Below are 21,740 nucleotides of genomic sequence, written 5' to 3'. Positions count from 1 at the left end.
AGCCCTGATGGAGCCTCTCTTCTGTGTCTTTACACTCAAAGCCACATCTCTTCTTACTAGAGTCTTCCACACACCAGAGACTTAAATTCTATGGGAAGTGTAACCTGACCAGGTTGAAACCAGGAGACTCAAGAGCTTCCAAGCAACTTTGGGGTCAGCTAAATCCCCCTTTCCACATACCGCTATAATCCTTGCTCAGTATGCAGCTGTCATTTCTTCTGGTCATTTCTATTCTGTCCATCCTGCTCTAGACTTCTTCCTTATACTTCCTTTCTGCCTCCCTCTGCAACCCTGTTCCAGGTAACACCCCCCCCCCATCCTCAGCTGCTTCCTTACAGACTTCATCTTTATCCTTGAGACTAGCCTCCTTTTAAAGGATGTTACTTGTCCCTGAGGCTGTAGCCCTACTAATGGAGGCCGTGCATCCTCCAAGTCCCCAGAGTATCCACATCATTCACTCCACCCTCAGGAAGATGGGCCCATCCTATCCCTTTGAGACTTTTGCCATTCACCCTCTGGCCCCACTTTAGTGGCTTCACCAGCCGCCTAATCACTCTCTCTCTCACTGAAGAAAGCTTCATCAAGAGGGTTCTATTTCTACCCCTCAGCCTCCATTCAACCTGGGTGGCTTCATATCCAAATAGATGACTATGGAACACTCTGATCTCTATCACAAAGTCTCCTGTCGATCACCAACTCTGTTTCCTCTTCTTCTTGGGCATTCCTCTCCCATCCTCCCAGACACAGGGGTGTGGCCACGTGATGGAGTTCTAGCCGACGCAAACGGGGCAGAAGTGTGTGTGCCACTTTCTGGCATGGTCCACAAAAACTTTTCACACATGATACCCAGGCCTTTTCCCCCTTTTGCTGACTAGAGTGGAGAACGTGAGGGTGGCCTTGGGACCCACTGGTAGAAAATGTCAGACGCACAGGTGCAAATAGGGTGGGTTCTTGAGTCACCACTTGGAAAGAGCTGCCCTGTGAGGAATGCCCACATCAGCCCATTATGTGAGTGAAAGTAAACTGTCCTGTGTGAAGCTACTGGGATTTTGGAGTTTGTTACAGCCTTAGCTAATATCCCTCACCTCACATAACCTCTTGACTCCTCATTAGCCACCTACTCCCATGGTCACAAATCGCATATGTTCCTCTTTGCCTTAACCACTCTCTTACCAATATCTTCAATTCCTTTTATGTTTTTCTCCCACCAGACTCATCTGGAAAATCCTCTACCCTGTTTGAGTCTAGTTATCCACCTTTTCTAACTCTCTACCAGGAGCACTGGCGCACCTGAAGGAAACCACCCTACTATGCCCCTTGTTTCATGGGCAGTAGTCCACTGGCGTCCTGCTTTGTTTTCTTAGTCACCTCTCCTGTGCTCTGCCCTCCTCAAAGCTCTGACTGAGGCCCCACCCCACGCCACCAGTGCCCTACCAAGCTCACACAGCATCTTCCTCCCATCTCTCCTTCCCCCTCAGCTTCACCTTACCAGCCCCCATCTCAGGCCAGTCCCATCACTGATGCTCTCTTTCCTTTACCCTCCAGCCTTCCAGACACCATCCCTTTTCTGTAGCTACAAGGATTCCTACTCCATGTGTTCCTCCCTGTTAGACTGAGCACACTCTCCCAGTCTCGCTCGTGGTCCTACCATTTCCACTTCGCTCTCTCCGTCCCTTCACAGATAAACTTCCTGAAAGTGCCATCCCTTACACCTGCCCTTCCTCACCTCCCACACCTCTGCCCGCTGACATCTGCCTTCATTGTATCAGTGAGACTGTTCTCATTGAGATCACCAGTGACCATGTGTTAAGTCCAGTGGACACCTTTCAGTTTTTACCTTATTTGACCCCTCAGCAGCATCCCATAGCATTAGCCATTTCCTCCCTTTGAAACAATCTCTTCCCTTGGTTTCAGTGACTTCTTCTTTCTAGGTTTCCTTCTACTTCCCTGGCTATACCTTTTCTGCTTATGGCTCCATTTAGCATCTTCTTTCCTTAAATGTTTCTCAGAGTTCTTTTTGCCTTAGGCATTCTTGTGTCTCTATATACACACTCCCTGGGCATTCTTATCTTTAATGATTCTTTTATTTGATGGTTCCCAAGTGAAAATATCTATCCTTGATTCTCTTAAACTAGGGAATTGTCCTTGTCCATTCCAGCTACTATGACAAAAATACCATAAGCTGGGTGGCTTACAGACAGACACTTATTTCTCATAGTCCTGGAGGCAGGAAGTCCAAAATCAAGGCACCAGTGGACTCTGTTGAGCACCCACTTCCTGGTTCATAGACAGCCATCTTCTCACTGTGTCCTCACATGGCAGTATGGGCAAGGGAACTCTCTGGGGTCATTTTTATACGAGGACCATCCCATTTATGAGGGCTTTGCCCTCATGAACGAATTACCTCCCAAAGACTCCATTTCCAAATACCATCACATTGGGGGTTAGGATTCCAACATATGAGCTCTGGAGGGACACTCAGTCTATAGCAGGATTCGTATATAAAACTTCAGAGTGAACATCTGTCTCCACTTAGATGTTTCTATGGCTCTTTAACCTCAAATTTTCCAAAGCTGAATTCCTGATCTACCCTTTCCATGCTCCAAAGCCTTTCTTTTGCTGTGTCTATCCTAGCAAAAGCCTTTTCTAGCACTCAGGAGCCTGAGTCCAGAAATTCAGGAAACAACTGTGACCCTTTCTGTACTTCAACCCCCATATCAATCCATCAGTAGCTTTTATAGATTCTCCACTTAAATGCCTCTTGGGTCTGTTCACCTATTTCAACTCCCACTGCCACTACTCTAGTCTGGGTGACCATTATGTCTTGTCCTGAATAGCCCAGGAACTTTCTAACTAGCCTTGGGGCTCTCGTTTTTTCCCTTACTTATTAATCCATTATCCACATGGATAGAGTGATCCCTGTCTCAAAGGTGAACAGGATTATCTCCTATCCCTACTTAAAATATTTTGTTGATGTCCTCCTTCCCTTAGGAACATAGTTCCTAGACTACATCCAAATGTATGGAAGTGGAATCTACCTGAAAAATTCATTAAAAATTTTATGTTAACACTTAACCTGGAGTGCTTGCTAGATTTACCACTTCTTGGACTCCCTCACCTGAAGTATCTAGTTTAGTGACCTTGAGAGGGGTCCTGGAACTATGTGCTCTTTTTGTTTTTTGGTATTTGGTTTTAATTCCAGTATAGTTAACATACAGTGTTTCTATTAGTTTCAGGAGTACAGTATAGTGATTTGACAATTCTATACATTACTCAGTGTTCATCAAGATACATGTACTCTTAATCAACTTCACCTATTGCACCCACCCCACTCCACCCACCCTCCTCCAGTAACCCTCACTTTGTTCTCTATAGTTAAGAGTCTATTTCTTGGTTTGTCTCTCTTTTATTTTTCTTTGTTCGTTTGTTTTGTTTCTTCAATTCCACATATGGGTGAAATCATATGGTATTTGTCTTTCTCTGACTGACTTACTTTGATTAGCATTACATTTTCTAGGTCTATCCATGTTGTTGCAAATGGCAAGATTTCATTCTTGTTTATGGCTGAATAATATGTCATTGTATCTATATTCCACCTCTTCTTTATCCATTCACCATTCGATGGACACTTAGGCTCTCCCATAATTTGGCCATTGTAAATAATGCTGCAAAAAACTTGGGGTGCACGTATCCCTTTGAATTAGTACTTTTGTATTCTTTGGGCAAATACCCAGTAGTATAATTCCTGCACCATAGAGTAGCTCTATTTTTAACTTTTTGAAGAACATCCATACTGTTTTCCACAGTGGCTGCACCAGTTTGCATTCCCACCAACAGTATAAGAGGGTTCCCCTTTTTTCATGTCCTCACCAACATCTGTTGTTTCTTGTGTTTTTTATTTTAGCCATTCTGACAATTGTGAGGTCATATCTTATTATAGTTTTGATCTGTATTTCCCTGATGATCAGTGGTGTTGAGCATCTTTTCTTGTGTCTGTTAGCCATCTGGATGTCTTTTGTGGAAAAGTATCTATTCATATCTCTGCCCATTTTTAAATAAGATAAAAATTGAGAGGTAGGAAAAACATAAGAGACTCTGAACTCTAGGAAACAAACTGAGGGTCACTGGAGGGGAAGTGGGTGGGAGGAATGGGATAATTGGGTGATGGGCATTAAGGAGGGCACTTGATATAATGAGCACCGGGTGTTATATGCAACTGATGAATCACTAAATTCTACCCCTGAAACTAAAAAAAAAAAAAAAAAAAAAGGAAGCTTTTTATTTTGACATAGTCCCAATACTTTCTTTTTTCTTTTTACCTTGCCTCGGTAGACATATCTAGAAAAATGTTGCAATGGGTGATGTAAGAGAAATTTCTGCCTGTTCTCTCTTCTAGGATTTTTATGGTTTCAGGTCTGACATTTAGGTCTTTAAACCATTCTGAGTTTATTTTTGTATATGATGTAAGAAAGTGGTCCAGTGTCATTCTTTTGCATGTAGCTGTCCAGTTTTCCCAACACCATTTGTTGAAGTGACTGTCTTTTGCCATTGCATATTCTTTCCTCTTTTGTTGAAGATGAATTGACCATATAATTGTGGGTTTATTTCTGGATTTTCTTTTCTGTTCCATTGATCTATGTATCTATTTTTGTTTCAGCACCATACTGTTTTGATTGCAACAGCTTTGTACTATAACTTGAAATCTGGACTTGTGATACCTCCAGCTTTTTCTTCTTCAAGATTTCTTTAGCTATTCAGGGTCATTTGTGGTTCCATTCAAATTTTAGGATTATTTATTCTAGTTTTAAGAAAGATGCTGTTGGTAGTTTGATAGGAATTGCATTAAATCTGTAGATTGCTTTGGGTAGTATGGACATTTTAACAATATTTGTTCTCCCAATCCATGAACCGGGGATAGCTTTCCCTTTGTTTGTCATCTTGAATTTCTTTCATTAGTGTTTTATAGTTTTCAGAGAACAGGTTTTTCACCTCCTTGGTTAAGTTTATTCCTAGGTATTTTATTTTTTGAGGGGGTGTAATTATCAGTGTGATTATTTTCTTAATTTCTCATCCTGTTACTTTATTATTGATGTATAGAAATGCAACACATTTCTGTATATTGATTGTGTATCCTGTGACCTTACTGAATTCATTAATCAGTTCTAGTAATTTTTTGGTGTAGTCTTTAGGGTTTTCTGTATATAGTGTCATGTCACCTGCAAATAGTGAGAGTTTTACTTCTTCCTTACTAATTTGGATGCCTTTTATTTCTTTTTCTTGTCTGATTGCTGTGGCTAGGACTTCCAATACTATGTTGAATAAAGGTGGTGAGAGTGGATATCCTTGTCTTATTCCTGTCCTTAGGGAAAAGCTCTCAGTTTTTCACCATTGAGTATGATGCTTGCTGTTGGTTTTTCATATATGGCCTTTATTCTGTTAAAGTATGTTCCCTCCAAACCTATTTTGTTGAAGGTTTATATCATGAATGGATGCTGTACTTTTGTCAAATGCTTTTTCTGCCTCTATTGAAATGATCATGTTTTTTATTGTTTCTCTTATTGATGTGATTTGTGAATATTGAACCACTCTTTCATCCCAGAAATAAATCCCACTTGATCATGGTGCATGATTTTTTTAAATATATTGTTGGATTCAGTTTGCTAATATTTTGTGAAGGATTTTTACATCTATGTTTATCAGAGACATTGGCCTGTAATTCTCTTTTTAGGGAGCATCTTTATCTGGTTTTGATATCAGGGCAATACTTGTCTCATAGAATGAGTTTGGAAGCTGTCCTTCCTCTTTTAACTTTTGGAATAGTTTGAAAAAACAGGTATTAACTCCTCTTTAAATATTTGGTAGTATTCACCTGTGAAACTTTCTTTTCAGAACTTTTGTTTGTTGAGAAATCTTTGATTACCAATTCAATTTCATTGCTGATAATCAGTCTGTTCAAATTTTCTGTTTCTTCCTGATTCAGTTTTGGTAGGTTATATGTTTCTAGGAATTGATCTATTTCGCTAGATTGTCCAATTTGTTGGCATATAATTTCTCAGTACAGTCTCTTATAATTCTTTGTATTCTGTGGCATCAGGTATTATTTCTGGTCTTTCTGATTTTATTTGAGTCTCTTTCTTTCTTTCTTTCTTTCTTTCTTTCTTTCTTTCTTTCTTTCTATGAGTCTGGCTGGAATTTATCAATTTGTTCATCGTTTCAAAGAACCAGCTCCTGCTTTTATTGATCTGTTTTATTACTTTTATATTTAGTTTTGTTTATTTCTTCTCCAATCTTTGTTATTCCCTTCCTTCTATACATTTTGGGGTTTTTGTTGTTGTTGTTGTTGTTCTTCTTCTTCTTTTTCTAGCTTTTTTAGGTGTAAGTTAAGTTGTTTATTTGAGATTTTTCTTGTTTCTTGCTATAAACTTTCCTCTTAGAACAGCTTTTGCTGTATTCCAAAAATTTGGGGCCATTGTTTACATTTTCATTTATCTCCATGTATTTTTTTTTATTTCCTCTTCGAGTTCTTGGTTCACCCATTCATTGTGTATAGCCTTCATGTATTTGTGTTCTTTTCAGATTTTTTCTTGTGGTTGGTTTCTAGTTTCACAGCATCGTAGTTGGGAAAGATGCATGGTATGACTTCAGTCTTTTAGAATTTGTTTAGACTTGTTTTGTGGCCTTGTATGTGATCTATTCTGGAGAATGTTTGATGTGCACTTGAAAAAGAATGTGGGGGTGCCTGGTTGGCTCTGTCGTTAGAGCATGTGACTCTTGATCTTGGAGTTATGAGTTTGAGCCCCATGTTGGGGGTAGAATTTACTTTAAAAAAAAAGGTTAAGGGAAAAAGAATGTGTATACTGTTTTAGGGTAGAAATGTTCTGAATATATCTGTTAGGTCTATCTGTCCAATGTGTCATCCAAAGTCACCATTCCCTCCTTGATTTTTGGTTTAGATAATCTATCCATTGATGTAAGTGAGGTGTTATAGTTCCCTACTATTATTGTATACTATTGATTACTTCCTTCATGTTTGTTATCAGCTGCTTTATGTATTTGGGTGCTCCCCCATTGGGTGCATAAATATTTACAATTGTTATATCTTCTTATTAGATGGTTCCCTTTATGGTTATATAGTGTTCTTCTTTGTCTCAGTTTTTGTCTTAATGTCTATTTTGTCTAATGTAAGTATCGCTACCCTGGCGCTTTTTTTCACTTCCATTTGCATGATAAATGCTTTCCATCCCCTCACTTTCAATCTGCATGTGCCTGTTAGTCTGAAATGAGTGTCTTATAAACAGCGTATAGATGGGTCTTGCTTTTTTATCCATTCTGTCACCCTATTTCTTTTGATTGGAGCATTTAGTCCATTTGCATTCAAAGTAATTATTGATAGATTATGCATTTATTACCATTTTGTTACTTGTTTCATGGTTGTTTCTATAGATTTTCTCTGATTCTTTTTTCTCTTGCTCCCTGTCATGGTTTGTTGAATTTCTTTAATGATATTCTTGGAATCCTTTCTCTATTTTTTTGTGTATCTATTACTAGCTTTTGATTTGTGGTTACCATTTGGTGAGGGTCTGTTTAGCTCCCCATCACCTCTCCCCCCTTCCTACCCTCTTCTCTACATTTAGCTGTGGAGAGTCTGTCCTGCCAGTCTTCTGGTTGTTTTCTGGGTTACTTACACTGATGTGGATGTTATCTAGTTGTATCCAGGGGATGAGGTGAGATTAGGATCCTCTTCCCAAGGGACTTCTGGAAATGTATGTTTTAACAGTCCTCCATATACTGCTTATCATCCAGAGCATCTGGAAAACACTGCTGATACCTGTAAGCTCCATGAGGTCAGGGATCATTCCTATTACTTTCATATTTGTATCCAGTGAATGGCCCTCGTACAATCCCTGTGTGTGCTGACAGAAAGACAAAAGGCAGAGAGGGAATGATGTATGAAATGAGCATGACTTCTGTAGTATAGTCAACTTACTGAGTTTGTGGTATAGCTTCTTGGAGTTCAATTAGTAAAATTCAATACAAGAGAGATAGTATATCCATCTGCATAGGTAACTCCTGTGTTGCTAGTAGAGAATCTAATCAAGGTAATTAATTGAAGTCAGCTATTACTCTCACATTTGAGTAATGTGTAGAGTCCTTTAAAAAATGAAAACTTTTTGATGGACCCCAGATTGATCTCTATTATTTTTATTACAATGTTTCTTGAATGTATGCAAAACTACATATAAATGCCTTATAGATCTTGTAACATTATAAACCAAGCAAACAAAATTGTGAAACCAATAAAATTCACGTTAACAACATTAATTTGAAGTGGTGGGTGAAACTAAACTGCTTCCTACCACATGCTGTCCTCCTGCCTGCTACAGAGCAGTTTCACGTTGGCCTGCCTTGGCTATCGCGCATGTGATTCGGTTCTTCTGCAACCCTCCTTTACAAGGTGGCCTCCAGATGAAACAGCATATGCTCATATTCTCTTTTATTTTAGATTACCATAGAAATGAAAACACACATGAAAAAGTCTTCATAGGGAAATATCTTATCACAGAGAATGTACCCATGGATTCTACTTTGAGTGGCACTTCTATAACCAACGGATTGATTTGCTAACTTACCCAATGGTTATTTGCACTCATGGTCATTTACTGAACCTGGAGCTGCTAGACAATTTATCTTCCATTCTCAGGACCCAGAAGGTATTTGTCATCATTCATTGCTTTTTAGTTGAATGAGATGATTCTAGAGCAGGAATAACCAAAGTGTGAGAATGCTAGAGAGTGGGCAACCTCTCTCCTGGGTACTGGCCCACAGGCCTGGTGGGGTATAGACATCTGGCTTGCTAGCTTCCTGACTCTCCCCAGGAAGGGCCTTTGGTTCTGGATGTGAATATACCATATAGCCATCTGTGAGTGACTTGGCTTTCCCCAGGGGCTTTGCTTCAAGAGGGAGACAACGTGCTGACCGACTCAGCCTCCCGAGAGTTTTAGTTTTCAGTCAAATTAACAAACTGGCCATCTAGCTTGTGTGTGTGTGTGTGTGTGTGTGAGAGAGAGAGAGAGAGAGAGAGGGAGAGAGAGAGAGAGAGAGAGAGAAAGAAAGAAAGAAAGAAAGAAAGAAAGAAAGAAAGAAAGAGTCCCTTGAGAATTTAGATAATGTGAGTATAACCCTGAAGGCTTCACCACCTCTGGATGGTGATAACTATATTGCCTGCTATTAGAAGGATTAAACAAAATAATGTTTGCAGAGTGTCTGTTATGCCTAAAATAATCTCAGTGGGTACGATGTGGAGCCATCAGAGGCCCCACCTTATGCTAAAATGTCCTCTGGGGAAGAGATGGGGTTGGGGGAACAGGACTAGATTTACACCAATGTGTTACATGAATTTTAAGTCATCTTTAATGCATTTTTTAAAGCATTGGTTTAAAAAAGTATACTTGGGGGGCACCTGTGTGGCTCAGTCGTTAAGCGTCTGCCTTCGGCTCAGGGCGTGATCCTGGAGTTCTGGGATCAAGCCCCACGTCAGGTTCTTCTGCTGGGAGCCTGCTTCTTCCTCTCCCACTCCCCCTGCTTCTGTTCCCTATCTCGCTGGCTGTCTCTCTCTCTGTCAAATAAATAAAATAAATCTTAAAAAAAAAAGCATACTTGGTGTGGTTGTATTGGTTCATTTTTCGGGAAAGGACAAAGAGAACAGAGAAGTCCTTCAGCGGCCCCTGATTCCTAACCTGAAGCTTCAGTGGCTGCCACCTCTACCTACTTTCCACTGGTCCTAGGGAGCACTCTTTTAAGTTGGAAATAATTTCCCAAAGGATCTAGAACATATTTAAGGATCCTGGGCAAAAATACTCCTGGAATCGTAATGTTTATGTGGTTCCTAACAAGAAACATCAATGTCACATTAACAGTGATGTCACTTTAGTGTCATCCATCTCTTGGAACTATTGGAGTATATGAAAAAATGGTAGTAAAGAACTCCCCCAAGTAAAGAAACCAAGACTTCTTTCTTTGGTTAATACCGTATTTTTTTCCTGAGCATCTTGACATTATTATATTTATAGCACCTAGCTCTCCATGGGTCATAGGAATGCTATTGTTTTAAACTGTTGCCAAAGTAATTTCTAAGATACTTTCCAAGATTTTAAGGAACACTGTAACATGTATGCTGGGCCCATCTTTCACTGCATTTTTTTTTTTTTTACATAAAAGCACAGATCTGCTTAAAACATCACACACATTCTGGCCAAGCCACTTTGAGCCTTTATCAGTGTTTTTCACAGAGCAAATTAGAAGTCAAAGAGGACTAGCTTCATTCTATTAGGAAAGCACTGGGACCCATCCTTCGTGGTTCCCACCCTGGAACTCTATGCAAAGTGTGTTTGCAAAATAAGCTATCAGTTGATTCTTATTTTTGTTATTTGACTGGCAGCCTATGCTCTGAAATCAAATTTGCTGAGAGCAAATGACAGAAGCACACACACACACGCACACACACACGCATGCATGCACACACAGGAGGAAAACTAATCCCACTTCTCTTGGGTTCACTGTTGCTAAATCTCCCAAAATGTTGTGTTACCAGTCATCTTCAATTTCCATATTTTAAGCTGCACCTCTTTTAGAGACTGATGAAAACTGCTAGGAGATTATGGCTACCATTTACCCCAAGATGCATAGACTCAGATAAAGACCATTCCTACGGGCAATTGAAAAATGAACCTGAGCATATTTAGTACCCTATATGCAGGAAGTTGAATGGAAATAACAAAAGTCAAGAGGCCTTTGAGAGTTGACCAGCACAGTGCTGGAAATTCGTCATTATCTCTAAGGCCTAAAGCCGGTATTGGATCACTCCAATAAGACCCACATTTTATTTGTGGTCTCACTGACTCAAGGAGCTAACATGTGATCATAGGGAATAGATAAGTTGAGAAATAATTACAATACACTCTAATAAGGACTCCAAGAGAGGTGAAGGCAAGGTGCTACAGGGGGAGGGTAGACAGAGGCGTAAGCAATGTGAGTAGAGAGCCAGGAGATGGAACACAATGAGCATCCAGTTAACATTTGTTCCATGTAATGTATTCTGTTATGAAGTGACATCCTAGCTGGGCTTTATAGGTTGAATAGGAGTTGGCTGGGCAGAGAAGAAAGCACTCAGAGAGGAGGAAGGATTCAAGAAAAGGCTACCTCCAGGTAGAAGTTTACACACTTCTGAGCGATGTTGGAGACAAAATATCAGAATCATAGAGATAAAAGGAGTTTATTACCTAATCCCACCCTCCGATTTTACATGAGGACTAGAGAGGATGAAAAGATTGCTCAGCTTTTGAAGAGATTGTGCAACTTTTGAGGATCTGGGATTCCACATCTGATGCTGAAAAGTGGTAAATAAGAGAGAATCAAGCCTTTATCTTGCTTTTACTATACAAATCGTACTTCAGGCATATCTATCAACCAATTGCAATATATAGATATTGATTATTTAGATGCTCATTTGAACAAAGTATAAAGAAAAAAATCAGGGTAATTTGAGTCTGACCTTGATATTTGCTAGTATTAAAGAATTATTAAAAATTTTTGGAGTGATACTCATTTATGGTTATGTTTACAAGAATGAGTCTCATCTCTTCAAGATACATACAAAAACATTTAAAGACGAAATGATAATGATATCTGATATTTACTTTGAATGATCCAGTGTGGGTCAAGAAGAGGAAATTTAGGTGAAACAGGTTTGGCCATGAGTTGGTAACTGCTGAAGCTGAGTACATAGGAGTTTATTAAACTATTTTCTCTACTTCTGTATATGTTTAAATTTTTCCATCATAAAAAGTTAAACAAACAAACTAAAGCCAGCCTGACCAGTCGGTTGTTCTGAAAGTCTGGACTGGAGTCTCATTTTGTTCCCAAGGCTCTAGCCTCTAGATCTTACTGTTGCCCAGATTTATATTTATAAAGAAAGTTGGATTTTAAGCATTTTTATCAGCTTTAAGAATAACAGTGAAATAATAGCTAACAATGAGAATGTAGATGGTCTTCGGCATGCCCTGTCTTGCAAGCATCAACTCATTTAATCCTGACAGCAACCCCAGGGAAGTAGTTTGTTCTTATTATCCCTGTTTCACAGATGAGAAAAATGAGAGGCAAGTAAGTAATTCACCCAAGGCCTCCAGGTAGAAAATGGCTAGTCAATGTCTGGTTCCAGAACCTGTGCACTTAACCAGTATGCAGTGTGCTTCCCAGGGATGGATACCGTACATGTGGAGGGCAAATCTACTGGCTTTAGTTACATGTTGTACTACTCACCCGTCAGCCCAAAGCCCAGCGGCCTAAAGCAGTAACACACATCACACGGTTCTGTGGGTTGGCTGGGCATTTCTGTGTTCCACCCAGGCCGTTCATGAGGCTGAGCTCAGCAGGAAGTGTCAGCTAGTTCTCTTCTTCATGGCAGAAATTGCAGATCTCAGAGAATTAGGAGGTTGATGAGAGGAAGACCCCGTGGACTAGATTTTGTGGTTTTTTAAATAGTAATTAAAAAAGTAAAACAAAATAATAATTTTAAGTTTACCAGTGTTTTTACAGAAATAGATTTAAAAAGATAATTATTTCTGTAGCACCTGGGTGGCTCAGTTGGTTAAGCATCTGCCTTCCGCTCAGGTCCTGATCTCGGGATCCTGTGATCCAGCCCAACATTGGGCTCCCTGCTCAGCGGGGAGTCCACTCCTCCCTCCTCCCTGCCCCACCCATGCTCTGTCTCTCTCTCAAATAAATAAAAATGCTTAAAAATAAAAAATAAAACAATAAAAAGATAATTATTTCTGAAAAGTTTATAATAAGCCTGTGGCCCCACAGCCCTCCCTCCCCCATCCACCGCCCGCCATGACCATCCAGCTGCCTGGAGGCAATTTCTTCTAGTACTTTCCACTTTGTTAGCCATGAGGTGTGGTCCCCTCAGTTTTTAACACTCTGCCTTTTATTGGTTTCATCACTTCTACCTCCTCTTGCCCCCCACACACCAGCCCCAAATATAATTGGATCTCTACCTTTTATTAAAGCCACGTGCAGGGTTTTTATTTGTATCATTAGCTCCTAAGCCTAAGCCAAGTATTGTACTCGGATTGCACTCACCTTCTTTAAACTATTTTTTCCTGAAATTTAAAAATTCTTTTAAAATTACTTGAGTTTTTTTTTTTTTAAATAGTTGATGTCTTCCTATACACTGTAACTCTGCTTTATAAACTACCCCTCAGTAACTGTTTTCTACACAGTCAAATCTGTCGGAAAATGTGTCATTCCTCCTCTTCTATTTTGTTTTGGTTTGGGGTTTTATTGAAGAAAACTCTTCCAGAAGCCCTCTGTTGTGCTCTGGGTCGCAATGATTACTCTTTAGGTCTTTTCCCAGCTGCAGGCTTGGGGCCTCCCATGCCAGAATCTTGGGAATTATCTTTGCTTCTCTGTTGCATTTCCTGTTTCCTGAATCACTCCTTCTTAGTTTATTTCCTTATTGCACAGGGGCGGGTATATGGGGAGGGGATGGTGTGTTACTCTAATAATACTCTGAGAAAAGGTGAACAAAGAGATTGTTGTTTTTAAAACCCTGTAAGTCTAAAAATGTCTTTATTTTATCCTCATATTTGATTGATGGTCTGGGTGCAGAATAGGTGGGAAATTATTTTGAAGGAATTGCTCTACTCTTTGTGAGTTTCTCCTTTTGTTGTTGAGAGGACCAATAATGCCCTTATTCCTGACCTTTGAATGTGGCCTAATTTTTTTAGAATCTTTTCTTTATCCTGGTTCACTGAAATTTCAAGATAATGCCTATCAGGTAGGTCTTTTTTCATTTGTTTTGCTGAGCACATGGGTGGATCTTTCCTAGTCTTTAAATCTGGGAAACTTGTTCTCGCCTCTTGATAACATCCTTCCCTCCCCCATTCCTTTTTTCTTTTCTCCCTTTCTGGAACCCCTATTGTTCAAATATTTTATGTTTATTTATAATGATCTTTGAATGTGCTTATCTTCTCTGTTTTATTGTTCTATTCGATGTAGTCATTTTCTGGGTTTCCTAGACTTCCTCTTTCAAGACATATATTAACTTTCTCATTTCTATTAAATATATTTTTAATTTATCAGAGGGTCTTATTTTCTGATTCTTCCTCTTATGGTCTGCTCTTCTAACTTTATGGAAGTTATTTCTTGTATCTCTCAAAGAATATTAATTAAATTTACTTTTGAGTTTTCTTCTGTTTCCTTGAGTTTCCTCTGGGTTTTTTCTTTTGTTTCATTTTGGTTTTTGTTTTGCTTGGTTTGATTTGGCCTTTGTCCTTACAACTGTCTGATGATCCTTGGCTCTCTGTTTATATTGAAAAGTCAGACAGTAGAAAGCTGGCTGGAACTTCTGGGTGCATGAGTGGCCTATGACCACTGGTAGGCTTCCTATAGGCGGGTCAGGAGGTGAACTGGAATTTTCACTGGGGAACCCCAAATATCAGTAACTCTAGTAACTCTTTTCCCCCTCAGGTACCTTGAATTCATGACCCTTTCTGAGACTTCTGTGAGGCAAATTGGTTTGTTTCTCATCAGCACTAAGTTTGCATTTTGTCCTCTCCGTTAAGTGATTTACAATGCTTCCATCTGCTCTCTCGATCCATATATTGTGATAGGAAAGTGTTTTCTAGAATAATAAAAAACAGAGTTTGTTTTAGTTCATTATTGTTTTTGTGGTTTGGGAATATTTTTAAAGAGGAAAAGGAGAAACATCTTTATTTCACCACCTAGCACTGGATTGTAGAGAAATTTTTATGAGGATTATAAGAAAGGAAAGAGACTTTGGGGGTATGGTAGGCAAAATTATCAACGTTTCCTCCCAAAATTCTGGTCCTGTTTATTTAGTCAGACGCTAATTTGAGAATTGCTATGAAGAACTTTGCAAATGGAATTAAGGCTACTAAGAGGGAGATGATCTTGGATTTTTGAAGTGGGCCCAATGTAATCACTTGGCCCTTAAACTGAGAAGAAGGCAGAAGGGAAGGAGGAAAGATGACATGGAAGGAGAGGTCCAAGAGATGTGAAGGTTGAGAAGGGCTTTATCTGCAATAGTTGGTTTTGAAGACAGGGGACCATGAGCCAAGGAATGTGATTAACCTCTGGAAGCTGAGAACAAACCCTGGTCCCTCCTACAACCCGGCACCAAATGCTCCACCAACCTGAATAGGCCAGAACCAGATTCTCCCCCAGATCTTCCCAATAAGAGCCCAGGCCTCTGACACTCTGATTGAAGCTTGGCACCCAGCAGAGCTCCCAGGCAAGCCCCCTGGACTTCTTACCTACCGATAATCAGTGGTGGCTTTAAAAAGTCATACTATTTGCGGTCATTTGTTACAGCAACAATAGAAAACAAATGCAGGGAGACTACTTCAGTGCGTGTGAGCAGCAGAGGGAAAGATGGGGAATGGGACAGGAACTTTCCTTGTGCATTGTGAATGGGGAAGCCCTCAGGCATTCCTGAGAAGATTTCACTCAACATGAAGTGGGCCTTAAAAATACTCAGCTCTGTGAATTTCAGCTTCGAGTTAGGAGGGTAGAAATTATTACCAAAAAGGAGAGTCACGTTTCAGCAAGTGTTGTTGGAGAGTATTACGGTAACGAAAGGACCCTTGTCATTATGCCTGCCCTGTGTATCCCTCCCCACGTTAGCTGTGGGCTTGGCCGTGTGAGCTGATTTGGCCAGTGATAGACCAGCAAACATGATACAGGCAGTCTTGATAAGCACTTGTGTGCTGGGATTTGATTCTTTGGAACGCTGTCGACACCCTGTGAGGATGCCTGTTGCTGGGAATGGGGGGAAGGGGAAGCCTGAGGGGTGGCAGATTTATTATAAAGCCTTTAAAAATAATTGTCCTAATCTATTTGCATGCATGCAAACATTGCTAAATTTAAAAGTTAATATTTTAAAAAACACCAAATCCAGTGCACGGGGCCTCTGCTCTCATCTGGCTCCCAACTCTGAGATTTTCAACTCTGCCCATTATCTCCATTATCATCACAAAAGACCCAGACGCCTTAAGAGGCACTGGCAGTATCGAGGAGGGTGAAGGAATTACCCCATGCATATTAATTTCTCTTCTTTTATCCTGTCTCATCAGTAAAAAAATCATTCTCGTTGTGGTTGAGTGGGTGGTAGTGGTTCACGTCTCCATGTCTAATTTCATAAATATGAGCTTCAATTAGCTTTTGCAAATGAAATAACTAAGTCCTCGTTCAATTTTCTATTTTAGAAGGGCCATTAATCTGGAAAACAAATAAAAATAAATTAATTTTTAATGGCTAATGTACATTTTTTTTCAAAATGAGACTTATAACACCAATATAACTTTAAATAGAAACTATAAGACCACAAACTCCTGTTTTCTCACGTACTGAGCTGATTCTTTCTGTGCAGCCTATCTAAGGGTCAAAGTCAAGCATAGTCAGAGAACCATTCAAGAAGAGTATGTGGATTTTTTTTACCTGCTGTCTTTTTGTTTTTAAGACTGAGAGCAATCTAATCTTCCCTAAGCAGTTTGACTCAAGAACTATATCTTTTCACCAGCCACTATTAATAGGAAGAAGCTGGACAAAGATTTCAGAAATCAAAGGACAGTAAAACCTCATTTAAGGGGAATATTCAGGGGATTCCGGTTAATTAAATTTTCTGGTTAACTAAAAATTAACCTGACACCCTTTGTTCACATCTTTCCATAGAAAAATCTTTCCAAAACGCATTAGCGTCTTTAATGCCTTAGGAAGTGTAGGGTGGTAAGTGTATTGAATCTTTGTTTGATGATCGAAGTCCTTATAGTGCCCCAGAAAGATCATTATGAACATAAGTACTCATTGTACTGTATGGTGGGTGTAGATGGTCTAGGAGATGGAGTTGAATGGATAATCAGCTCAAGATATAATCTGAAAGAGTATATGAGTGTCTGTGTCTGATATACATCACATGTATTCCGTTTATGTCTGTGTACCTTTGTGCTTTTCTCTTGAAATCAGAAAGTAAAAAAATACTCAGGGGTCCCAATTCATTGGTTTAAGTCCATTTTTTTTTTTGTATGATCATAATTAGACTTCTCAAGACCAACTTTAAAAGGATAGAGGTATGGTACTCTACATTATAGAAAAGAATGACACGGCTATAATTTCTCCTTAGGAACTTTTTTGCCTTTACCTTCTTTGTTTTACCTTCTAAAAAGACAAATCACAGAATGTGTAACAACACAACTATTTTCAGTTCTACACATTACTGTCTAGTGGTCACCATATGCATGTATATTTCTGCAAATTGTGATCATAGGGCAACATAATTTTATATCTTGCTTTATTTACTTAATACCATATGAGAAACATTTTCAGTGTTGCCACACAGTCTTCATATTCATTTATTCAGTCATTCAACAAATATTTATTGACTGCCTGAGACGCGCCAGGCACTGTTCTAGAAGCTGGATACATAGCAAGGAACCATAAGGACAAAAATCCCTACCCTTATGAGGCTTACATTATTGTAGATTATCATTTTAAATAGCTGCAGAGTTCTCTTTTGCTTTTAATATATTTTTGTACTTATTTGGTGGCACCCTTTCACACCTTGGGGCCCTAGGCAACTTACATGGTCTTTATAATATTCTGTATGGAAACTAGCTCTTGGGCTCTTGGGATGCTGTAAACTCACTTGAAGGTAAAAAAAACCAAACCAAAAACACAATAGCAGCAACAAAGCACTTATATAGCCCTTCAGCTTGTGCCTGGGTGAAGCACTTGTTCTAAGCCCTGTATTATACATTCAGTTTGCACAACAACCCTATGAGGTAGGTACTAGAATAGCCCCATTTGTTAGGAGAGGAAATTGAGGCACAGTCGAACAAAGATATGAAGCAATATATTCGGAGGACTTTGAAGCAATCATTCTGAATGATAATAATAACGGAACTTAATTTTTACTTGTGCCATTATTTTAAATTTTACTTGTGTCAAATTTTTTACTTGTGCCAGGAGTTGTTCTGAGCCTATGAATTCATTTAATGCTCGCAGCTCTAGGGGCGCCTGGATGACTCATTTGGTGGAGCGTCCAACTCTTGATTTCAGCTCGGATCATGAGCTCAGAGTCGTGAGATGGAGCCCTGTGCTGGGCTCCACACTGGGCGTTAAGCCTGCTTAAGATTCTGTCTCTCCCCCTCTCCCTCTGCCCCACTCTCTCATGATTACTTGCTCCAAAAAAAAAAAAAAAAAAGTCCTCACAATTCTAATTTAAAAATGAGGAAACTGAGGCATAAATTAGTAAGTAACCTGTCAAAAGTCACATAGCTAGTAAATGATAGAAATGGGGTTTGAATCCTGGCAGTCTTGCAGAGTAGATGTTCTCAGTTACTTTCCTCTCCCCAACTGATATTTTAACATCTGATTCTTCCAGAGGGTGTTTGTATTATAAGAGTAGAAAGGGGAAACTATTGCATGCCTAACGTGCGACCTCTGAAGCAGGAAATTATGATCCTTCTCCATTGACAGCACCATTTGGACTCTGCTGTTTATACCCCAAGGACAGTTTGACTGGATCACTGGCAAACATTGGACTTGTGAGAAATAATCAACTGACAATGGCTAATGCTGCTCACATATAAAATTTATTACAAAAAGCACAAAGCTTGCTGAGGAGTGATATCTTCTTGGTGATATTGAAAGCTAAAAATTGACATGGAAAATTAGACTCATAGAAGTTATCAACATGAAATAAAACTCTAGACATTAGACCTTCTTAATAACATTTAGATCTGTCCAGTTTGACCCAGATAAAGTTGGAATTACTAAAAATGAGGGCAACAAAAGAAAACCCAAAGTGGCAAAAATATAATCAGTAAAGTTTGATATGGACAAAACTTTGAGGGGTTGGAAATTTTACATAAAAGGAGAACTGATCCCAATGAAAATAACTTCAGTAAGTTAAAAATGGGAGTACAGGGGTGCCTAGGTGGCTCAGTTGTTAAGCATCTGCCTTTGGCTCAGGGTGTGATCCCAGAGTCCTGGGATCGAGCCCCACATCAGTCTCCTCCGCTATGAGCCTGCTTCTTCCTCTCCCACTCCCCCTGCTTGTGTTCCCTCTCTCACTGGCTGTCTCTCTCTCTCTCTGTCAAATAAATAAATAAAATCTTTTTAAAAAAATGGGAGTGTAAAACAAAATTGGAAATGGTTTCACTAAAGTATATAGAAAATGTGTCAAGGATTTAAATGATCCTAAGGGCATTTGCCATAAGTCCATTTTTTTTGGCATGATCATAATTAGACTTCTCAAGACCAACTTTAAAAGGATAGAGGTATGGTACTCTACATTATAGAAAAGAATGACATGGCTATAATTTCTCTTTAGGAAATTTCCACCTTTACCTTCTTTGTTTTACTTTATTTATTTATTTTTTAAAGATTTTATTTATTTATGTGACAGAGAGGACAGCCAGCGAGAGAGGGAACACAGCAGGGGAGTGGGAGAGGAAGAAGCAGGCTCATAGCAGAAGAGCCTGATGTGGGACTCGATCCTGGAATGCCGGGATCACGCCCTGAGCTGAAGGCAGACGCTTAATGACTGTGCTACCCAGGCGCCCCTGTTTTACTTTCTGAAAAGACAAATCAAATGTGCAAAATGTGGATCAGTTCTTTGAAGCTACAAATTCATTAATGTGAATGTCATCCTGGTGACAATATCTTATTCATACATACCAGGACAAAACATGCTCAGTGTCAAACAGTGGAGCCAATCATCCTATGTTAAAAGTGCCATGTTAGAGATATGGCTGAGTTTGTTGGTACCTACCCAGAATCCATTCCATCTCTCTTTTTTTTTTAAAGATTTTATTTATTTATGTGACAGAGAGACAGCCAGTGAGAGAGGGAACACAGGGGAGAGGGAGAGGAAGAAGCAGGCTCCCAGAGGAGGAGCCTGATGTGGGACTTGATCCCACAACGCCGGGATCACGCCCTGAGCCAAAGGCAGACGCTTAACGACTGCACTACCCAGGCGCCCCTCATTCCATCTCTTTTGTTCAGGTATCCACTACCAATAGCTTATCACGTGTCATTTTTAATCAGTTTAGTTCTTTTAAACATTCTCTGGAATTTAGTTTAAACTTTATTTGGTATTTAGACTTTGGAGCAATAAACAAACATTTATTGATCATCTACTATCCACTTCAGCTTTGTTAGCCTCTGTGGGCACTCAGCCAAGAAGACCCAATCCTTGATTTTAAGGAACACAACAAATTGGAAGGCAGAGACACAGGATGGCATGATTGAGAATACAAGAGAATACATGACAGATAATCAAGAAGGAGCAATTCAGGGATGGAAGACACCCTTTCTAAATGCTGCTCAGCCCAAAGCATGGGACTCAGCATTCAGTAAGCACATGGTAAGTGCCGAAGAGATCAATGTTTGGAATTGTTTTGTTATGAAAGTTGAGTAAGATTTACACAGTAGAGATACAGGAGGACATTGAGAATAAGGAAAAAAACAAGATCTGAATTAAATGCTTCCTTCTCTCTCCTCTCACAGCACTTTGTCTTTTACACCAGCTTTCCCTTTGCATGATAAATAATTCTATAGATAGCTGTCTCTTCTATTGGATCCACTTTGGGAGTAAGGACTGTGTCTTACTTATGTTTGGAACCTCAGCACTTATCCCAGTATCTGTTGCATAACAGTTCCTCAATGATATGTGATACATACATTAAGGAAAAATTGAATGAGTGAATAAACAAAGAGAAAAGCCCAGAGATACTCAGGGGTCAGTGGAAGTGGGACTAACCTGGAGGTTGTTGCCTGTCTACACTGGACTTTATTCGGCAGACAATGGAGGAACGTGGTAGATGGTCAGCACGGTAATTATGAAGTGTCGAAGTGATCCTGATGACAACAGCAGCCACCCTTTATTGACCAGACTAAGTGCTTTGTGTTTGTTCACTTGTTTAACCCTCATCATTCTAAGGATTAGGTGATAGTAACTTCATTTGTGTTGACTGTATCTCCCAGAGGCTGAGGAAATTACTTGGAATCGCAGAGGCAGCAGATGGCTTCGCCAAGACTTGAACCGTAGTGTGTTTTACTGCAATTCCCATGCCTTCTCTAGCCGCAGGGCTCCCTCAGGGACTCTGGTGATGACAGGAAGCATGAATAGGACAGTGCTTGGACCATTTGCGCTCTTACACTTAGGTCTCTGAATATCAAAATGCAGATTTGTCATTGTGCGAATCAAGCAGAGATTTATTGATGAAAAGAGATATACTTCCTCTCATGGTATGCTTTAAATAGTACCTCTCCCAAGCCTGGGGTCTCTTCTCGGATGAATTGCTCAGAACACAGGAACAGAGAGAGAAATGTTCTGTTACTGTGAGATCAAGTCTGACTTCATCTCTGTCTACAATTAATTATTCTCAATCAGATAACTTAAAGAGGTGTCAGGTTTTGCTTGATGAACTTAAAAGGAAAATTTCTGTTCCCTATCCTCTTCTGACCTTATTTAATTACCTGAATATTTGCATTTAGTATTTGACAAATGCTAACATCTATTGGGTGTTCATGATAGTAAACCCACAAATTCTTTCCATCTTTAGAAAAATAGTTCACTGTGAATTAATTTTGACTCGTTTCAATAGCAGTGATAATGCTACATTCATTTGCTATTCCAGTAGCTATTACTTGCATCT

General features: G+C 39.6%; 1 protein-coding gene across 1 annotated transcript in view; it reads left to right on the top strand.

Annotated features, from left to right (window-relative positions):
• Positions 1-20,238: 20,238 nt before the first annotated feature.
• The window catches only part of MED12L (mediator complex subunit 12L), a 361,057-nt gene continuing 359,555 nt past the window's right edge, over positions 20,239-21,740 (top strand). Inside the window, exon 1 of the mRNA XM_034664493.1 lies at positions 20,239-20,446. The gene's annotated coding sequence lies outside the window, so the exon portion shown is untranslated. The remainder of the gene's footprint in view (positions 20,447-21,740) is intronic.

The sequence above is a fragment of the Ailuropoda melanoleuca genome, chromosome 1 (genome assembly GCF_002007445.2).
Source record: "Ailuropoda melanoleuca isolate Jingjing chromosome 1, ASM200744v2, whole genome shotgun sequence".
Taxonomy (NCBI): Eukaryota; Metazoa; Chordata; class Mammalia; order Carnivora; family Ursidae; genus Ailuropoda; species Ailuropoda melanoleuca.
The sequence above is the reverse complement of the archived record's forward strand: the minus strand, read 5'-3'. Positions and strand labels throughout refer to the sequence as shown.